Source organism: Cervus elaphus, chromosome 20 (assembly GCF_910594005.1).
Source record: "Cervus elaphus chromosome 20, mCerEla1.1, whole genome shotgun sequence".
Classification (NCBI taxonomy): Eukaryota; Metazoa; Chordata; class Mammalia; order Artiodactyla; family Cervidae; genus Cervus; species Cervus elaphus.
The window spans coordinates 121,557,636-121,578,358 of record NC_057834.1 but is presented as its reverse complement, the minus strand read 5'-3'; the positions used below and the strand labels follow the sequence as shown (position 1 = coordinate 121,578,358).

The following is a 20,723-nucleotide window of genomic DNA, read 5'->3' as shown; positions in this document are numbered from 1 at the left end:
TTTTAATTATCTGTCTCCCTACCTGAATGTAAGCTCCAGTAGGGCAGGAATATTTGTTTTCATTACTGATATTTCCCAAATGTTGAGAATAGTGCCTGGCACACATGAATGAATTACTGAGTTATTGTGAGGGAATTGTCCCTCAAGGTCAGAGGAAATGAAATCAGATGGCAGTAATTCTCTAGGATGCCACAAGAGGGCAGCAGTGGCCCGGATGTTGTCGTCAAAGACTGCCTAGCCTCACCCCTAACTGGGATTTTGAGCCTCCACTTTCCTCTATTTGGGCAGAGGGAGGAAAGAAAAGTTAACAAAATACCCAGCATGTTTTCCTTAAAGCTAAATGAATTTCCTATTTTAAAGATATGTCCTGTCCTTTGGTGTCCAGTCATTCTTACTGTTTTAGTCTTGAAATAGCCTTTCTTTTTATAGAATTATTTTAAAAACAGTACCCCAGAAAATTTTGGAAATTTTAATAATTAGAAAATCAAAAAAATACAGGAAAAAATCCAAAACTCTGGTATAATAGTTTAATAACAATGGAATGTTTTAAAATGAAATCTTAAGTATACTACAAATATCTAAAACAAATATACGTTACATGAAATTTATTAATATACATTTATCCCCCACCCCAACTTTTTATTATTTTTTTTTAATTTTTTTTCCCCCACCCCAAATTTTAACTTTCAAAAGTTCAAAATTACCAAAAAAGTTGAAAGAATAATACAGTGAATACTTAGACCCTTTGACACATTTTCTATTTACTGGGCTCTTTTTAAGTTTCAGATATGACATTTGACAACTAAAAAGTTGACTACTAAAAACTTCACATTATGTTTCTACTAAGAATAAGGACATCCTTTTGCATAATTACTGTATCATTATTGTGGTAGTCTAAGTAATGGCTTCCAAATGCATCTACATCCTATTCCCAAGAACCTGTAAAATGTGTTACTTCATGTGGTAAAAGGAATTTTGCAGGTGTGATTAAGGATCTTGAAATGGGAAGATTCTCCTGGATTATCTAGGTGGGTTCCAGGTAAGTACAAAGGTCTTTATAGGGCAGGACAATCCATAGTTAGTTAGGAGATGACATAACAGAAGCAAAAGGTTTAGAGTAATGCACGGAAGGTTGCACAGGCCAAGGAATGAAGGCGGCTTTCTAAAGGCAAAGACGTAGATTCTTCCCCCGACTTCCCAAGTTTCTAGAAAGAATGCACCCCTGTCAACACCTTAATTCTAGATCTCTGACCTCCAGAAGTATTTGTTTTTCGTTCAGTATCCAGTTAAGGTTTGTATTAATATATTGCACTTGATTGTCATGTGGTGGTTGGTGATAGTGGCTTAGTAGTGTCCACCTCTTGCGACCTCCATGGACTGTAGCCTGCCAGGCTCCTCTGTCCATGGGATTCTCCAAGCAAGAATACTAGAGTGGATTGCCATTTCCTTCTTTAAGGGATCTTCCTGACCCGGGAATCGAACCTGGTCACCTGCATTTCAGGCACATTCTTTACCAACTGAGCTATGGGGGAAGCCCAGCTGTCATGTAGTATAATCTTATTTTTAAAGTTCAAATTTATAGCAATTACTGTCTTTTTTTTTTTTTTTAACTTGCTGTCTTGATTCGCATAAAAACTGAAAATTACAGATAATCTTGAGGACTTATTTTTTTTTCCGGTTGTGCCACACAGCTTTCAAGACCTTAGCTCCACAACCACGGATCAAACCTGTACATCCTACAGAGGAAGCATAAAACCCTAACCATTGGACCATCAAGGAATTTCCAGGATTTCCAATTCTAAAGCATACACCAAGTGCACTAATTAGAAACCACAGCCCCAGAGTGGGTGGGGTTCTTGCCTGCCTGCCTGCCATGCTCAGGTATCCCCCTCGTGAAAATTGTGAATAGATATGCCCAAGCCTGAATTTTAACGCAAGGCCTAAACAAAACCGGGTTAACTGGATTTTTCACAAGTAGCAAACATCTATTGAACAACTGACTCTTCTATGCCAAGCCCCGTGACAGACACAGAAGACCATCCAAGTTTATGTTTGGTGGCCTTCGCAGAACAAATTCTAAGCCCTCATAACAAAACGTAGCTTCCACTTCTGTGATACTGTACTTTCATCGTTCATGACTGCGCGGTCCCTGGGAGAAAGTCAAATGCTCTTCAGCGGCCGATTTATCACTCGGACCCCTTCTGTGTCAAAGAATGTTTTAGCATTGCCTGTTTCCAGACACAACACAACCTCTTAAAACTACCTGCAACCAATCTGAAACCAAACCCCACAACAAGAAAAATAAAACTTGAGTAAGAAAATCTCAAACACCCAGCAAAGTCAACAACAGCAAGCAGTAAATGATAAACAAGACTTATGCAAACAATACAAACACGTAGATACTCAAAAACATACTGAACTACATTTAAACTTATAGTCTATTTTTAAACAAGGTTATAAGCCCTGCAAAAGCAAGGCCTCAAAAAATTGGTTTAAGACTCAGAATTGTTCCTCTCCACGGAAATCTTTAGTAAAAGGCGAAAGATTTATACGATCTGAAGAGAAACCAGAGTATGCGGCATAGTTCCGGCACACAGTCCTCGGTTAACCGTAAGTCCTAAGACAGCAATGGTAACTATATACCCGCCCAAAAGCGAGTAAGTTCTGCCCTTATCTCAGATAATTCTATGAAAATATCTTAATTTTTCAGAAGTAGGAGAGAAATAAAAAGGAAAAAAAGGATCTAGTCTTTAAAGTAGGCACGCTCCTGAATGCAATGCATTGTGGGTATGTAAATGAAGTTGACTCTCCAACGTCGCATTTCAGGAAATGCCTTAAAATTTAAGGCACCACTAGAGCCACCACTAGGGGGCGGAGCAGAAGCCAGATCGGCAAGAGTATAGATGCAGGGTCCAACGAGAAAATTCGATTTTATCTTTTTTTAAGGGATGACATCTATTCTTTTCCCAAATGTTACAGTAAAACCAGGAGGGAGGGGGGAAAATGGTTTTAGCAGTCAGAAAAAAGAAAAGTACAAATCTGGGGTTTGGCCAATAAAAGTTATTGACAACAATGGGAGGAAAGAAAAGAAAAAGACAGGACGTTGTTTCACGTTACAGACCTTCCCCTAACCCAAGCTTAATACTTGCTTACTAAGTAGAAAAAGAGACTCGGTTTATTGGAGGTTTCAACTTCGGTTAAGACACTTACAAAAACCTAGACAGGGGCTGTGTCCTCCTCAGCCCAGGTGTCACTAGTCTAAAAACTCAGGGGAGGCAGAACACTCAGGATTTGGGAGTGTACACACCCCCACATCTGGCTCAGGAATTTGAGCAGCAAACATAACCTACTTGGAAAGAATTGGGAAAGAAAACCAGCAACTGCCTTCTTCCTGGTGGGGACAGGGAAGGAGGTGGGGCTAGGACTAGGAGCATTTCACATCACTAACCTAACTTGGGCAACTGCAAGGAACCATCTTAAACTGGCCTTAAGAGGAAGACCAGAGAGATGATGGGAGAATCCATAGGAGGGAGAGGAGGAGAGGGAATGTGGCTAGGGGGCAACAGTTCCTTCCTTTCTGGGCACAGGAAGGCAGCCAGGGCATGGGGTCCAGGCAGTGACCTCACAAGGACACCACAGCTTTTGCAGCTTGGAGATCACCCACGTGCCCCAGAATGAAACAGCTATTTATCCTGTTTTCTCCATGGTATAGGGCCCCAAGGCAGTGGATAGCTCTGCGGCCTGGAGCCCTTCTCTTCTGTGTCTCCTCCTTTGGAGGCAGCATTAGCCTCTGCCCCTTGGACCTCGGGCTCCTGGCTCACAGGGGAAGCAGCAAACTTCCTTCCTGGGCAGTGCCTTCTTCACTGTAAGTACCAGGTCTCTGCCTGCTCCTGCTCTTCCTCTGTGGGTTAGGAGGCAGACAAATCACCTCACCCTCCTTCCAATTTCTCTTGAAAGACAGGCTACTCAGTTTGAAAGGTTTCTTGAAAAAGAATTTCTTCCTCTCCTTGAGGGTCTTCTTGGGGGGGATTGGAGCGCCCAACATGCTAGCTGCACCACATCGCCGCTCAACTCTGCACCAGAATGCCTGTTTTTGTTTGTTTGTTTGTTTATTGAAGTATATTTGATTTATAATATTAGTTTCAGATGTACAGCATACTGATTCAGTATTTTTCCAAATTATACTCCAGTATAGATTATAGATAATGGCTATAATTCCCTGTTATACAGTATATCCTTGTTGTGTCTCTTTTGGATTTTAATACTCAAATAAAATTGCTCTTGAAATAAAAAATTAAAACTGAATTTTCTAGATGCCTGAAAATAGTTGTTTTCATACATTCATGCAACAAAAATGTATGGAACACTGTGTCAGACCATGTGCTAGGCCCCATGAGACAAGTGTGTGTGATGAGCACTGATGACTGTTTCAGTGACACATAGGCCGAGCAAGAAACGATCCACAGGAGTAGGGTGGTGAGGGCGTTCTCAGCAGAAAGGCACTTTGAACAGTGTGAGCCTGAGTGGTGAAAGGACAAGTGGCTAAGTGACAGGGACCAGATCGGGTCCAATGCCAACGCATGACCTTGGATTTACCTTGAGAGCAATGAGGAATCTCTGAAAAGCTTCAAAGGAGAATCAATTCAGTTCAGTCACTCAGTCATGTCCAACTCTTTGTGACCCCGTGGACTGCAGCACGCCAGGCTTCCCTGTCCATCACTAACTCCCAAAGCTTGCTCAAACTCATGTCCATTGAGTCGGTGATACCATCCAACTATCTCATCTTCTGTCATCCCCTTCGCCTCCTGCCTTCAGTCTTTCCCAGCATCAGGGTCTTTTCCAGTGGGTCAGTTCTTCACATCAGGTGGCCAAAGTATTAAAGGAGAATAATATGATCGAATTAGTGTTTTGAAGCTGCATCAGCATCATCTGGTATTATCAATATTATGAGTTGAATTGTGTCCCGTCCCCTCTCCCCCACTAAATTGATATGTTGAAGTGCAAACCCTCAGTACAAATGTGACTTCATTTGGAAATAAAGTCATTGTAGATGTAATTAGCTTACATGAGGCTTCCAGAGCTGTCAGACAATAAATTTCTAAGCCACCAAGTTTGTGGTGTCTTGTTACGGTATCCTAAAAAAAACACCTAATATACCTGGGTGTGTGTGTTCAGTCACTCAGTTGTGCCCAACTCTTTTTGACCCCATGGACAGCAGCCAAGCAGGCTCCTCTATCCATGGAATTTTCCAGGCAAGCATACTGGAGAGAGTTGCCATTTTCTACTCCAGGGGTTTTTCCTGACCGGAGGATCCAACTCGAGTTTCTTGCATCTCCTGCATTCACAGGCGGATTCTTTACCACTGGACTACTTGAGAAGCCCAATATACCTGGGTATTTGTTAGAAATATAAATGATTGGGCTTACACCTCAGACCTACTGAATCAGAAACTCCAGGTAAGACCCAGGTACCTGAGTTTTAACAGTCTTCCAGGTGATTCTGATGCAGGCTATGTTGAGAATCACTGGACACCTATTCTGGCTAAAGTATGGAGATTGTATGGTGGACAAGAAGTTTGGAAAATAATTTAGGACTGAGCAGTAAAGCCAGAGAGAAATAAAAGGCAGCCTCCACCAGGGGATGGTCAGGACTGCTCAAGGAGAAAGAGTGTAAAGTAAGGAGAGAAAACAAGGCTAGAATAAGTCTCTAGAGAACAGTGGCCTAAGGGAGGGGTGCAGCAGAAGCAGTGAAATTAGGAAGGCCAGAGGAAAAGCAGCAGTGTGGAGAGCATAGAAATCAACAGCAGAAAAGAAGAGATCCATCAGTTCCATCGGATGAGTGATCAAGTGAGGTGGCGACTGCAAAGTTCATTGAGGAGGGATAGGGTTAGTTAGCTCAGAAATCCCACTAGGGTGTTTTAGATGGGGAAGGAACTTTAGGGGGCTTTGGGAGACCATAGTAAGTTAATGATCTCTTAAGAAAGCAGATTTGCTTAACCGAAACCAAGCAGGCCTGCTCAGCAACAAAACAGTGGAACAGAAGCATGGGCCATGCCCCCAAGCAATAAAACAATGGTGGCCCGAGACCCACATTCTGCCCAGTGAGCCCAGTAAGTTACTGACCCCTAGGACATGCTCTCTGCACACATGAAAAACAATAGCTTATGGGAATAAAAGAGGGGGGGGATAGCTTATGGAAAGGTGACGTTTCAAAGTAAAGACCTTCTGGAGAAGGAAATGGTAACCCACTCCAGTATTCTTGCCTGGAAAACCCCATGGATGGAGAAGCCTGGTAGGCTACAGGCCATGGGGTTGCAAAGAGTCGGACATGACTGAGCGACTTCACTTTAGAAAAGAAAAAAAAAATTAAAAAAAAACAAACAAACAAAGTAAAGACCTTCACTGTAACTAAGATCTGAAGTAATTTTTCCATATTGCCATTACAGTCCTGGCTTGACCATGTAGGGACAAGAAAACTCCCTTGCCCATCCTGGAGGAGGAGCTGATGATGGAAGTGTGACACCTACTAAGAATGAGGAAGAAGGTGTTTTTCCCCCTCCCCACTTTTCCTTTGGTTTTAAAACTGTAGCCCGCTAAGTTCCCAGGGCCTCTCGCCCACCCACTTGTAAGCTTCACATGAGTCCTATTCTGTTATTAAGTCACTTCTTATCTATCATTTTGCCTCTCACTGAATTTTTTCTGCCCTGAGACATAAAGGACCAGAGTTCTTCAGAGCCCCCAAAATGCCACCTAGTGGTTTCACATTGGATTCAACAGCAGGGAAGTTGCTGATGACCACAGAGTGTGTAAACAGGGGGGCATTGACAGAAGTCCAACTATAGAGAGCCGTTGAAGGCCATGGAGGTAGAGAAAACAGGCAACTCTTCCGAGACATTGGCCCTGAAAAGCCAAATAGAGACTGTAGCTGGAAAGGGTTTGGGATTAAAGGTAGCCTCCCTCCACCTCTTTTGTTAATATTGTGTGTGGGCTCAGTCACTCAGCTGTGTCCGACTCTTTGCATCCCCATGGACTGTAGCCTGCCAGGCTCCTCTGTTCATGGGGATTCTCCAGGCAAGAATACTGGAGTGGGTTGTCATTTCCTCCTCCAGGGATCCTTCTCAACCCAGGGATCAAACCAGGGTATCCTGCGTCTCCTGCATTTCGAGCAGATTCTTTACTGCTGGGCTTCTCTGGTGGCTAATATGGTAAAGAAACTGCCTGCCATGCCGAGGACCCAGGTTCAATCTATGGGTCAGGACGATCCCCTGGAGAAGGGCATGGCGACCCACTCCTGTGCCTGGAGAATCCCATGGACAGAGGAGCCTGACAGGCTACAGTCCATAGGGTCACAAAGAGTCGGACATGACTGAAGTGCCTTAGCATGCACGCATGAGCCACCAGGGAAGCCCTTTTGTTAATATTAGGAGAGTGTTCAACATGCTTAAACCCCTTGGAAAGGAGTCAGTACAGATGGAGAGAGCGAAGATCCCAGAGAGAGGAATTACAAGACAGATAAGGGGGTTGAGGAGTGAGAGGGGAGGAGGATGGAGATCCAGTTAGGTAAGATGAAGGATCCCGACTCCCTGGTGGCAGGAACAGGGGAGTGAGAGGATGCAGTATTAACTCCACCACAATGAAGATCTTTATGGAGTGGGTCCTCCATCCAATCGCTCACCAGCAGTTCCTCCTCCTCCCACCACTCTGACCCTCAGATTCCCCTGCCTTTTCAGTATCTACCCTGCCACAGCTGAACTACTGGAAAAATCACACAACTGAGCCAGGCCTCTGATGAAGGTCCTGCTATTACTCGACACGTCTCTACTTGGCTCTGCTTCCCACTCTCTGTGTACTTTCTCTCACCGAAACCATCCCACACCTCCTTCCCAGCTCTGGTGCTCAGCAGATGACCTCACAGCAGAAGTTGCTGAGAAAGCAGAAGCCATTGCCATATCTTCCCACCCTCAACCTAACAGTGCCCATCATCTGCCCCTTCCTCAGCCCTCCTCCCATCAGAGACCATCCCCTTGCTGCGCTGCCCCCTCAGAGCACCAGGTGTTTCCTCCCCACCGGTTCATCCCTGCAGACCAAGCAGCCTCCATCAACTCCAAGCTGAAAAAGAAAGTGGGGGCAGGAAGTGGGGAGGAGGAGAGGGGAGGATGAACCTGCAGCACCCGCCAACGGCAGTCTCCTTTTGGAATGTAGCAATCAACCACAACAGAGAAAAAATTTTGTATTTTTTTATTTCAGAGAAAAATTCTGGCAGAAATATATATATATATATAAAAAAACAACACCAAAACTTTTCTACCTGCGCAAGAGAACAAGTGGAACTTTCATTCTAAACAATTAGTTTCCACTGAGCCTTGCCCTCAAGAAGCTTAGTAACACTTTACTGTGGATGCGTTTACATCAACTGGTACCACTTTCAATTAGTTAATTTTCACAATAAAAGTCTTAATGACTTTTGTAATTATCTAAACAATGCTTCACAAACCTTGAAGTTGATTCAAATGACAGAAACACCAGGTTACACTTAGGCGAAATAATTCCTGTATTAAAACAGTGTTCTTAGTTTTTCCCCTTGTCTCTGCTTCCTCTCTTCTCAATTCTTTTTTATAATTTTATTTTACTTATTTTTGGCTGTGCTGGATTTTCTACACTGCTGCATGGGATTTTCTCTAGTTGTACGGAGCAGAGGCTACTCTCTAGTTGTGCTCTGGCTTCTCATTTTGGTGACTTTTGTTGTGGACAACAGACTGTGGGGCTTCAGGAGTCATAGCACACAGCTGTGGCTCTAGGGAACAGGCTGCTTTTGCGGTGCGCAGGCTTAGCTGCTCCAAGGCACGTGGGATCTTCTGGGATCAGAGATCAAACCTGTCTTCACTGCATTGGCAGTGGATTCTTTACCCCCGAGCCATCAGAGAAGCCCTCATTCTTTATCATTTTAAAAATTCATCACAAACTATTTCTAACTCCACAGAAAAGTGTCGAGGACAAAAACATACCTGATACTCAGACTTTAGATATAAACATTTCTTCAAATGTGCTTTAGATATGTTTGGAAAGTAAAGAAAACCTTACATAACTCCCTCTCCTCTGTTTTGGAGGCTGTGGAGGCTGGGAACAAGACTTTAAAATGATGAATACGTCCAGAAGGCTTTGTGCAAAGCCATTTTTGCTGGCTCTAAGCATGGTCTCGAATCAAAGACAGCACACAGCTCTTCAGAAAACTGAAAATGTTTAGGCTCAGGATGAAACCAAATTCTCCCTAAGCAAGAGAAGTCCTTGTGTGTACAAAGCAAAGACAGCACAGTGACTCCTGGTGGCAAACCCAACGAATGAGAGAAATCTAGGAAATGCAGTTTGTGCCCACTAAATCTTGGTTCCTGCCAAATTCTGAGGCGACCTTCCAGCTAAGGCCATTGAGCACAGAATCTGTGTGATGCTGTACTACTCAAGAAATTAAACTTATTAAAATAAATCAAAGTGTGAATGTTCTCTTGTAAAAACGAAACTAGAACCAAAACCTTATCTATATACAGTTGAAGCCTGCATTTGTTTCCCCCCTCAGTCCCCTTTGCTCCCCTTCTATCCACTGATACCTACTATTCTGAACTTGGTATGTCTTCCATCCACCAACAATATCAGTCTTGTGTTTTTAAAATTTGTATAAATATCATACCTTCCCATCCTTCTCTAACTTCCTTGCTTTTTTTGGGAGTGCGGGTAGGGGGTTGGTGGTGGTGGTGCTATGCTGCAGGGCTTGCAGTACCCTAGCTCTCAGACCAGAGATTGAACCCAGTCCCTCTGCAGTGAAAGCATGGAGTCCCAACCACTGGACAGCCAGGGAATTCCCTGAAACTTCCTTTTTTTATTCAACATTACATTTTTAGGATTTATTTGTGTTGGTATCTGTAAACCTAGTTTCAGCTCATCCATTTTATTTTCTGCACAATATTCCATTGTTTAAGTATACCACAATGCCTGGGAAAGGGACATATACTGACATTACCATATATATTAAAACAACCACCACCACAACAAAAACCCCTCTCCAATCCCCATCTATTTATTCTAAGGTTTCTTAGATTTTTTTTTTTAACTTTTATGTATTTATTTAGTTTTGGTTATACTGGGTTTTTGTTGCTGTGGGGCTATCTCTAATTGCCAGTTGCCAGGTAGAATCTTCCTGGACCAGGGATGGAACCTGTGTTCCCTCCATTGGCAGGTTGATTCTTAACCAATGGACCACCAGAGAAGTCTGGTTTCTTAGGTCTTTTGCTTGTGAAAACAAAAATAGGAATAGAACTGGTGACAAACTCTGTCTCACTCTATGTAAGCCAATTGAAAAATAAAAGTTTGTTCATCTCATTAGGGGATGTATTTCCAATAAATTTTTACTTTTTAGGTTGAAAATTCTTGTTTCGATCAATCATGTACTTGGGATGATAAATAATTCAACCCAGAAGATGTGTGTTAACTCTCAGAGACTTAAGGTTACAAGTAATCTTTTAAAACATACATAGAGAGAAATACATGTGAGTATCGTCTCATTTATTGGTAATTCATTTCCCACCCCAGGAACTGCCTGTTCTGGTCTTTTATCCATTTTTAAGTTGTTTTTATCTTTTGCTTATTGACTTATAGGGCTTCCCTGATAGCTCAGTTGGTATTTCTTACTCATCATATTCAGAAAGCTAAACCTTTGGCAGTTTATATGTATTCCAAGTTATTTCCTGTAGACTGTCAGTTTTTTAATGTTTATTATCATACAGAAGTTTATTTAATTCATGAATTTTCACTTTATAGTTTTCCATATTTTAAGAAATCTTTCCCTACCCTCATGTTATAGAAATACATTCATATTTTCTTCTAAAAGTTTTAAAGTTTTTACAATTGAATTCCAAATGACCTAGATTTTCTTTTGTCTGCATGATGTGAAATAAGGACCTAATTTTATTTCATGAAGCATTAACTGCAGCATCCTTGTGAGTGCAGGGGGTTGGAGACAATTTGATATCCATCACTAGGAGATTAGTAGGTAAAAATGTACTATTATACAACAGTTGGAAATAATGTGTTAGATGTTCATATTGCATAAAAAACAGAATGCTTAGGGACTTCCAGGGCTGTCCAGTGGTTAAGACTCAGCACTTCCAGTGCTTCCACTGCAGGTGGTGCGGGTTCCACCCCTGGTTGGGGAACCAAGATCCCACATGCCTCAAGGAGTGGCCAAAATTTTTTTAAAAAAGAATGTTTAGTGATAAAAATAAGATGCACCATACAATATCATTAATATAACTTTAAAAATCCATGCACATAAATAATTTGTTGTTGTTCAGTCACTTAAGTCATATTCCACTCCTTGTGACCCCATGAACTGTAGCATGCCAGCTCCTCTGTCCTCCACTATCTCCTGGAGTTTGCTCAGGTTCATGTCCATTGAGTTGGTGATGCTATCTAACCATCGTATCCTCTGCCACCTCTTCACCTTTTTCCTTCAATCTTTCCCAGCATCAAGGTCTTTTCCAATAAGTCTGCTCTTCGCATCAGGTGGCCAAAGTATTGGAGCTTCAGCTTCTGCAAGAATCCTTCCAATGAATAGTCAAGGTTGACTTCCTTTAGGATTGACTGGTTTGATCTCCTCATTGGCCAAGAGACTCTCAAGAGTCTTCTCCAGCACCACAATTCAAAAGCATCAAATTTTTAAGCACTCAGCCTTCTTTATGGTCCAACTCTCACATCTGTACGTCTATGGAAACTCAAACAAGGGGCTCTGTTTCAACCTGGAAGGGTGGGATGGGGAGGAGGGTTCAGGAGGGAGGGGATAAATGTATACCTATGGCTGATTCATGTTGAGGTTTGACAGAAAACAAAATTCTATAAAGTGATTATCCTTCAATATAAAAATAAATAAATTTTAAAAAAAAACACAGAAAAAAATTTTAAAAATAAAATAAAAACACAGCTGACTGAAAAGGAAGAGAACTTATATCCCGAAGTTTCAGAAAAGCTTTCTACCCCACTTCTGGACCTGTTAGCAAGAGAGAAAAACCAATTGGAAGCCCAGCTGAGGTCATCTGTAAGTGAGGAAAAAAAGTCAAAGGAACAGCTAGAAACAGTCAGCTTACTGACAGACAGTTTGCTCCAAGTCTTTGTGAAGGACACAGTCAATCAACTACAACAAATCAAAAAAGCTAGGAATGAAAAAATCCAGCTTAGCAATCAGGAGCTTCTTGTTGAGGATCAAAAGAAAGTACCACCCCAAGGCCTATCCCAAAATCTTGAGGAACAGTCACCAAGCGTTCCGGGTTGCTTCTTAAGGTCTGAATTGGAAGATGAGAAAGAAGAGATTTCCTCACCAGATATGTGTCCTAGACCTGAAAGTCCAGTATTTGGTGCCAGCGGGCAGGAAGAGCTTGCTAAGAGACTTGCTGAACTTGAGATCAGCCGGGAGTTCCTGAGCGTGTTAGGAGATGATCAAGACTGGTTTGATGAAGACTTTGGTTTGAGCTCTTCTCACAAGATCCAAAAAAACAAGGCAGAAGAAACAATTGTACCTTTAATGGCAGAACCTAAAAGAGCTCCAGAAAAGCCATGTGAAACATTACTGGCAGTCCCACATACTGCAGAGGAAGTAGAAATTCTTGTACATGATGCAGCAGAAGAACTTTGGAAATGGAAAGAATTAGGTCATGATCTTCACAGCATCAGTATTCCTGCAAAACTGCTTGGCTGTGCCAGTAAGGGTCTAGATATAGAAAGTACTAGTAAAAGGGTGTACAAGCAGGTGGTTTTTGATTTAACAAAAGAGATTTTTGAGGAAATATTTGCTGAGGACCCCAACTTGAATCAACCTGTCTGGATGAAGCCATGTAGAATCAACTCCAGTTATTTCCGACGAGTGAAAAATCCAAATAACCTTGATGAAATCAAGAACTTCATAGCAACCGAAGTACTCAAGCTATTCAGTCTTAAAAAGGAGCCAAACCACAAAACAGATTGGCAGAAAATGATGAAATTTGGAAGAAAGAAAAGAGACCGAGTGGATCATATCCTGGTGCAGGAGCTTCATGAGGAAGAGGCCCAGTGGGTGAACTATGATGAGGATGAGTTGTGCGTGAAGATGCAGCTAGCTGATGGGATCTTTGAAACCTTGATCAGAGATACTATTGATGTTCTGAATCAAATCAGTGAAAAACAGGGGAAAATGCTACTTGTGTGACATCTTGCAAATAAATCGAACACTGAGTGCTAAAAAAAAATAAAAATAAAAATAAAATAAAATAAAATAAAAACACAGAGGGATGGTTACCTGGGAGAAGAAAGCAAATGGGAGAGGGATATGAGAATAAAATAAATCATGAAAGATAAACAGATAAATGAATAAATAGCAAGAAGAAACTTTTACAGATCACTGATGATAATGTCATGAACCCAGGAGTATAATCATCTCATGGGGGCCAGAGATGATAGATAGACAGACAGACAGACAAGTAGAACTGCTATGAAATGTGACAGAAAGAGAGGAAGAGAGGTGGCAGGCAATAAGAAAGAATGGAAAGTGAAAGAAGGAGGCAGGCTGACAATTGAAACTGAGTTGTCTTCAAAGAGCACACAATCCAATAAACAACAAGGTCCTACTGTATAGCCAGGGAACTGTATTCAATATCCTGTGATAAACCACAATGAGAAAGAATATGAACATACATATACAGATATGTACATACATACATATACATATAAACCTAAGTCACTATCCTGTACAGCAGAAATTAACACATTGCAAATCAACTATACTTCAATAAAACTTAAAAAGAAAAAAAAGACCACACAGTCTAGGGGAAATTATTTGTGTGCCCAGAAAGACATAAATGCTGTAATCATGATACAAGCAGTGGAAGAGAGTGGAGTAAGTGTGTTGTGGAATCTGGAGTCGCAAAACACCTCGGAGGACACTCAAGACAGTGGAGAAGAGTTTATTACACCAGTGGGTCCAAGGGCAATCAGTTCCCAACAAGGACCCTGATGTTTCTGAGAGGCCCAGTTTTATACCCTCTACTACATGAGTGGTTACATGTTAGCAACCTCTTTGTTGTATATGATTGAGTTTTACAACAAGTAGGTGCTAGGAGAACAAACAATTAAGGTTTAAAGAGTGGGAACAATGATTATACATCAAGCAGGGATGTCTCCACGGTTAATCTAACAGGGGCAGCCTGACCTCAACTACAATCTCCGTTCTCATCTGCAGGGAGGGAAGTCTCCAGGAGACCTGGTTTTCACTAGCAACAGTTTCCTAACTCTTGGGCAGTGTTCAGGCCCAGTTCACATCCTGTCTTTAATATGGATGACAGGCTTCAAGATGGAGTCTCTCCCGCTTTCTCACACTGGCCCCAACAAGGCTTGGTGCGGTGCTGAATGGGAGCTGAATTTCTTCTCAGAAGTCCAAAACTGGAACACCTTGACTTGTCCCTTCATAGGTTCTGTCAACATCTCCAGAAGCAGTAAGTGTCTCCTCACCACCACCATAAGTAATATTCAAAGCAGAAGGCAGATAGTGCTAAATAGCATTTAAAAAAAAAAAAAAAAAACCTGTTACTTTTTCTCTGCATCCCACCTCACACCCATTTCTGTTATCAGAAGCAACTATTGTCAACTCTCAGCTATTTCTTCTGCTGGATATAGGCCTGTGTTTCAGAATAACAACTATACTATTGCCTCTTAGATCACTAATTGTATTTATTTTTTATTTTTAAAAAATTTAAAACAATTTTTATTGACATATACTTGATTTACAACATTGTATTAGTTTCAGGCGTACAGCAGTGCCTCAGTTATAAATATACATTCTTTTTCAGATTATTTTCCCTTATAGGTTATTACAAAATATTGAGCATAGTCTCCTGTGCCATACGGTAGGTCCTTGTTGGTTAAGTCACTAATTTTAAACATAACTTCTTGATTTATATTAAAAAACAAAATTCAACTGAGTAAATTTTAATGATCTTATTGGTTTTGTTCAATGATTCATGAATTGAGCACTGTCCAAAGTAGTTAATAGTAATAAGTTTGGAGGAGCTGTACAAGATGAAAGACTTAAAAAAAAAAAAAGATGAAAAAAAAAAAGATGAAAGATTTTTATAGGCAGAAGGGAGCAGGAACAAGGAAGTTGTACTAGGCCAAAAATTGGGTTGGTTGTGGTAAGGTTTCTTTCCTTTAGGGGAGGGCAGGGGTCTATTGGGCAGATGACCTTACTAATGCTGATCAGGCAATTCCTGATTGACTGGTTTAACATTCCAGTTCTGGGACAGCCCAAACTGTAATTAAGTCTCGGTTTGGGGTTTAGCACAAGCCATTACATTTTAGGCATTTTGTCTTGTTTTTGACATTTAGCATCATGCTAAATGAGGTTGTTTTCTCCCTCACACCCCCTCATCCCCATGCCCATCATCCTCATGTGATTATATTTCAATATTCAATACTGTTTGAGCTAAGCCAAGCAGACTTCTGTGATTACCTTTCTTACATATATAACTTTTTATTTTCCTGGAGTCAGAAAGCGCCCATTTTTAAAATCTATTTTTTCTATTTTTAAATTATGAGGCGTTTGATACATAAGAGTATATTAAACTTGTATTCTTGGAGCATAATAATAATAAGCTAAATATCCCCAACAAAAATCAAGAAACAGAACCTGACTTGTTCTATTAGCATTATTCCCTGACCACTCCTCTCCAGTCCCATCCCCTGCCTCTCTGGTTACACAAGTAACCAGTATCCCGAAGTTCAGTTTTCCTGTCCAGTATCACCCTGTTGTTTTATTTGGCTTTGCTGGGTCTTGGTTGCTGTGCACAGATTTTCTCTAGTGTGACCCATGGATTTAGTTGCCCTGAGGCATGTGGAATCTTCCCAGATCAGGGATCAAACCTGTGTCCCCTGCATTGGCAGGTGGATTCTTAGCCCCTGGACCACCAGGGAAGTCCACAATTAGCTTTTCAAAATACTTTTTAAAATTTCTTTTTCACTGATTTCTAACGTTTCCCCGCTCTTATTTCTTTGAATCTCAACTTCGTAATCCTTTTCCAAATTATTGAACAAGGCATCAGTTAGGAATATTTTAGTTAGGTATGTTTTCAGTTGCTGATTAAAGAAAACACGAACAATGGTGGCATAAACAAACAAGCGGAGTTTCCTTTCGCTTTGTTTTGTATTTGCACAGCAAGGAATCTGATTGGTAGGTGGTTGCTGGTATTAGTTCAACTGTTCAGCCACCAAGAACCTTCTTGGGCTCTTCCTGCCTTCCTACTTGGTTGCCCTGAGTATGATGCATTTTTTTGAACTGATGACTAGCAACCTACATCATGATCACAAGAAAGCTGTCACAGCTCCAGACAAACATCCACATACAAGGCAAGTTAAAAAGGGGAGGAGATATAACAAGGAAAGGATCCTCATTGCAATCCCTTCTTTTTCAATCTCCAATGTGGAGATGAGTAAGGGAGAAGGGGGCTGGGAATGACTGTGGGATTACCACCACCAATGTATGTCACAGACAATGAGCTCATTTGTTTTCTATCTTTCTTGTTTTCTTTATCCCTTCCTAATGCCTTTTGGATGAATCCTCACCCTGATCTTATTGCTCATCATTTCGTTTTGGCTGTAACTATTCTGCTATTCAATCCATGTATGGGTTTCAATTATTAAACTTTTCATTCCCAATAGTTCCAACTGATTCTTCATCTTATTTGTTCTTACCTTAAGTTAACAATCAGTCAGTTCAGTTCAGTCATGTCTGACTCTTTGCCACCTCATGGACTGTAGCACTCCAGGCTTCCCTGTCCATCACCAGCTCCCGGAGCTTGCTCAAACTCATGTCCATCGAGTCGGTGATGCCATCCAGCCATCTCATCCTCTATTGTCACCTTCTCCTCCTGCCTTCAATCTTTCCCAGCATCAGGGTCACTTCCAATGAGTCAGTTCTTCACATCAGGTGGCCAAAGTATTGGAGTTTCAGCTTCAACATCAGTCCTTCCAATGAATATTCAGGGCTGATTTCCTTTAGGATTGACTGGTTTGATCTCCTTGCAGTCCAAGGGACTGGATGAAGCACAAGCTGGAATCAAGATTGCAGGGAGAAATATCAATAACTCCGATATGCAAATTATACCACCCTTATGGCAGAAAGTAAAGAACTAAAAAGTCTCTTGATGAAGGTGAAAGAGGAGAGTGAAAAAGCTAGCTTAAAAATCAGCATTCAATAAACTAAGATCATGGCATCCGGTCCTATTACTTCATGGCAAATAGATGGGGAAACAATGAAAACAGTGACAGACTGCACTTTTTGGGGCTTCAAAATCACTACAGGTGGTGACTGCAGCCGTGAAATTAAAAGACACTTGCTCCTTGAAAGAAAAGCTATAACCAACCTAGACAGCATATTAAAAAGCAGAGACATTACTTTGCCAACAAAGGTTCATCTAGTCAAAGTTATACTTTTTCCAGTAGTCATGTATGGTTGTAAGAGTTAGACCATAAAGCTGAGTGCCGAAGAATTGATGCTTTTGAACTGTGATGTTGGAGAAGACTCTTGAGAGTCCCTTGGACTGCAAGGAGATCAAACCAGTCAATCCTAAGGAAATCAGCCCTGAATATTCATTGAAAGGACTGATGCTGAAGCTGAAACTCCAATACTTTGGCCACCTGATGTGAAGAACTGACTCATTGGAAGTGACCCTGATGCTGGTAAAGATTGAAGGCAGGAGGAGAAGGGGACAATAGAGGATGAGATGGCTGGATGGCATCACCGACTCGATGGACATGAGTTTGAGCAAGCTCCAGGAGTTGGTGATGGACAGGGAGGTCTGGCATGCTGCAGTCCCTGGGGTGGCAAAGAGTCAGACATGACTGAGCGACTAAACTGAATTGAAATGAACTGCACTATTGATGACATTGTTTGATCCTTTGCTTATAATGCTCACTGTCACATTTCTCCATGTAAAGGTATGCTTTCCCTTTGCAAAATGTTAATGCAAATAATCTGTGGAGCAATGCTCTGGCACCAGACAAACATCCTGTACTCAGTAACCTTTTACCTAGCATCCACTGAATCACTAATTGGGATCACTGAATCGCTAATTGGAAACTGCAGTACATACTGTTCCAAAGGTTTATTTATTTCAGTGGCTGTATTTTAAAAACTTTCCCAGGTGTTTTTTTTTTCATATATCTGTTCTTTTTTTACACATTGCTCTATCCTTTCACAATGATTTTTTTTTTTTATGTTAAGCATAACAATTTTATGGGCTTCCCAGGTGGCACTAGTGTTAAAGAACCCGCCTGCCAATGCAGGAGACATGAGAGACATGGGTTCAATCCCTGAGTTGGGAAGATACCCTGGAGGAGGGCATGCTAACCCACTCCTGTATTCTTGCCATGGACAGAGTAGCTTGTCGGGCTACAGTCCATAAGGTCACAAAGAGTCAGACACGACTACAGTGACTTAGCATGCAGGCATAGATACCAGTTTTATAGACTCCAACTGTTCTATTACCAGTTTAAGGGAGGGTTTCTTTTTCTATAGTGGTGGTATGTCTGTGGTAATATGTTGGAGACCCTGGCATATGTAAGCATCTCCAATTTAATGGCTTGGTGTTTCCTAAAGTTCTAGAGGTTTCATTATTCTCATACCATGGGACTCTCCTTGGTCAGTTCCCCTTGTTGCTCAGATTACTCTCCTCATTTCTGGCACAAAAGGAATTCTTGACTTTGAAAACTCAGCATTTGTTGCAGTTTTTATTGATTTTGAATCACTCAATATTAATTCCTTGATTTCAGGTTCCTGTAACAGGAGAGTATTGGAATCAGAAACAAGTTATGAGGGCTAGAATTTTATCACCCATGCAAGATCAGGAGAACTCACTAGGTCTACACAAGGTTGAAGAACAGGAAATAAGGGCCCTTGCAAAACCCATGTGCCTCAAAGCAGTGGGAAGCAGCAAGGAAGTTTGCAACTACCTGGACCAACAAGTGGAAAAGAAAAAAAGGTGGAGGTGGGTCTAAATTTACATTGCTTTCCTAATTCAGAAGGCACAGAAAACACAATGAATACCATGCATACTCGTGATTCATGTAAAAACAACAAAATTTCTATTTTATTGAAGTACCCCTGTCCAATCATTTTACTCTCTTTCAGAGGCAGCTGCTCTGCTGAACCTTAGTGTTTATCATTCCTAAGCATACCTTTATTCGTTTATTGCATATGTATATATCCCTAAATAATATCCAACTTGTCTCTCTAGTCTGATTTTCATTCTCAGCACTTCACCAAGACTGCTCGAAGTCACCAATGACTTTGTTGTTGTTGTTCAGCTGCTCAGTCGTGTCCGACTCTTTGCAACCCCATGAACTGCAGCACACCAGGCTTCCCTGTCTTTCACTATCTAGCGGAGTTTGCTCAAACTCATGTCCATTGAGTCGGTGATGCCATCCAACCATCTCACCTTCTGTTGTCCCCTTCTCCTCCTGTCCTCAATCTTTCCCAGCATCAGGGTCTTTTCCAATGAGTCAGTTCTTCGCATCAAGTGGCCAAAGTATTGGAGTTTCAGCTTCAGCATCAGTCCTTCCAGTGAATATTCAGGACTGATTTCTTTTAGGATTGACTGGTTGGATCTCCTTGCAGTCCAAGGGACTCTCAAGAGTCTTCTCCAGCACCACAGTGCAAAAGCATCAATTCTTCAGCACTCAGCCTTCTTTATGGCCCAACTGTCACATCCATACATGATTACTGGAAAAACCACAGCTTTGACTAGACAGACCTTTATCAGCAAAGTGACATCTCTGCTTTTTAATCCGTTGTCTTAGGTTTGTCATAGCTTTTTTTTTTTTTTTTTTGTCATAGCTTTTCTTTCAAGGGGCAAGCATCTTTTAGTTTCATGGCTGCAGTCACCATCTGCAGTGATTTGAATGTGGAGGTTTGAGAGCCTGGCTGGCCGGATTCAAATCCCACCATCTCACCTAACAACCTTGGTGAGTCACCTCCCCTCTCTGAGCCTCACTTCACCCCTCTGTTAAATGAGGATAATAATGGTGAAATGGTGCAGACTGTTGGTTTCATATTTACCCTGGCACATAGTAGGTGCTCAGTTAGCATCTGTTGACTGTATGAGTGATTGTCACCTCCAAGGCCCAGTCTAGCTATCTGAGCACATTCCCCTAACCCAATGACGTAGGTGCTAGCAAATTATGGATATTTCCAAGTCCTCATCTTGCCTGCCCTCACTGCAGCTCTCCAGAGTTACTTTCTCCAACACTTCTTCCTCTGCTTGCTACTCCCTGGTTTTCCTCATCCCTTCAAACCACCCTCATCTCATTCCTTTGCTCTTCCTCCTTTGCCCTCCCTCAAGATGTTGGCATGCCCTCCTTCAAGATGTTGGCATGCTCTGTGGCTCCATGATGGTTCCTCTCATCTCCATCTATATTCTCTCTCTAGATTGTATTTAGTCCCAGGACTCTGAATATATCTACCTAAAATGCCAAATCTCTATCTCTGGCCTGGATCTCTCCCTGAGCTCCTAACTTGCCTATCCAACTGCTCACTGACACATCCACTCTGAAGTCTTCATATCTCAGACTCAACATGACTACAGTAAAACTTTTTACCTAACTCCCCAAACTGTTTCCTTTATAACCCCTATTTTAGGAAATGGTCCACCACCTACCCAG

General features: G+C 41.6%; 1 non-coding gene across 1 annotated transcript; it reads right to left on the bottom strand.

Annotated features, from left to right (window-relative positions):
- Nucleotides 1–2,459: 2,459 nt before the first annotated feature.
- On the bottom strand, nucleotides 2,460–2,575 carry LOC122678414. Its single transcript, XR_006336090.1, has one exon. It is a non-coding gene; the product is annotated as a U5 spliceosomal RNA (small nuclear RNA).
- Between the last annotated feature and the right edge of the window lie 18,148 nt (nucleotides 2,576–20,723).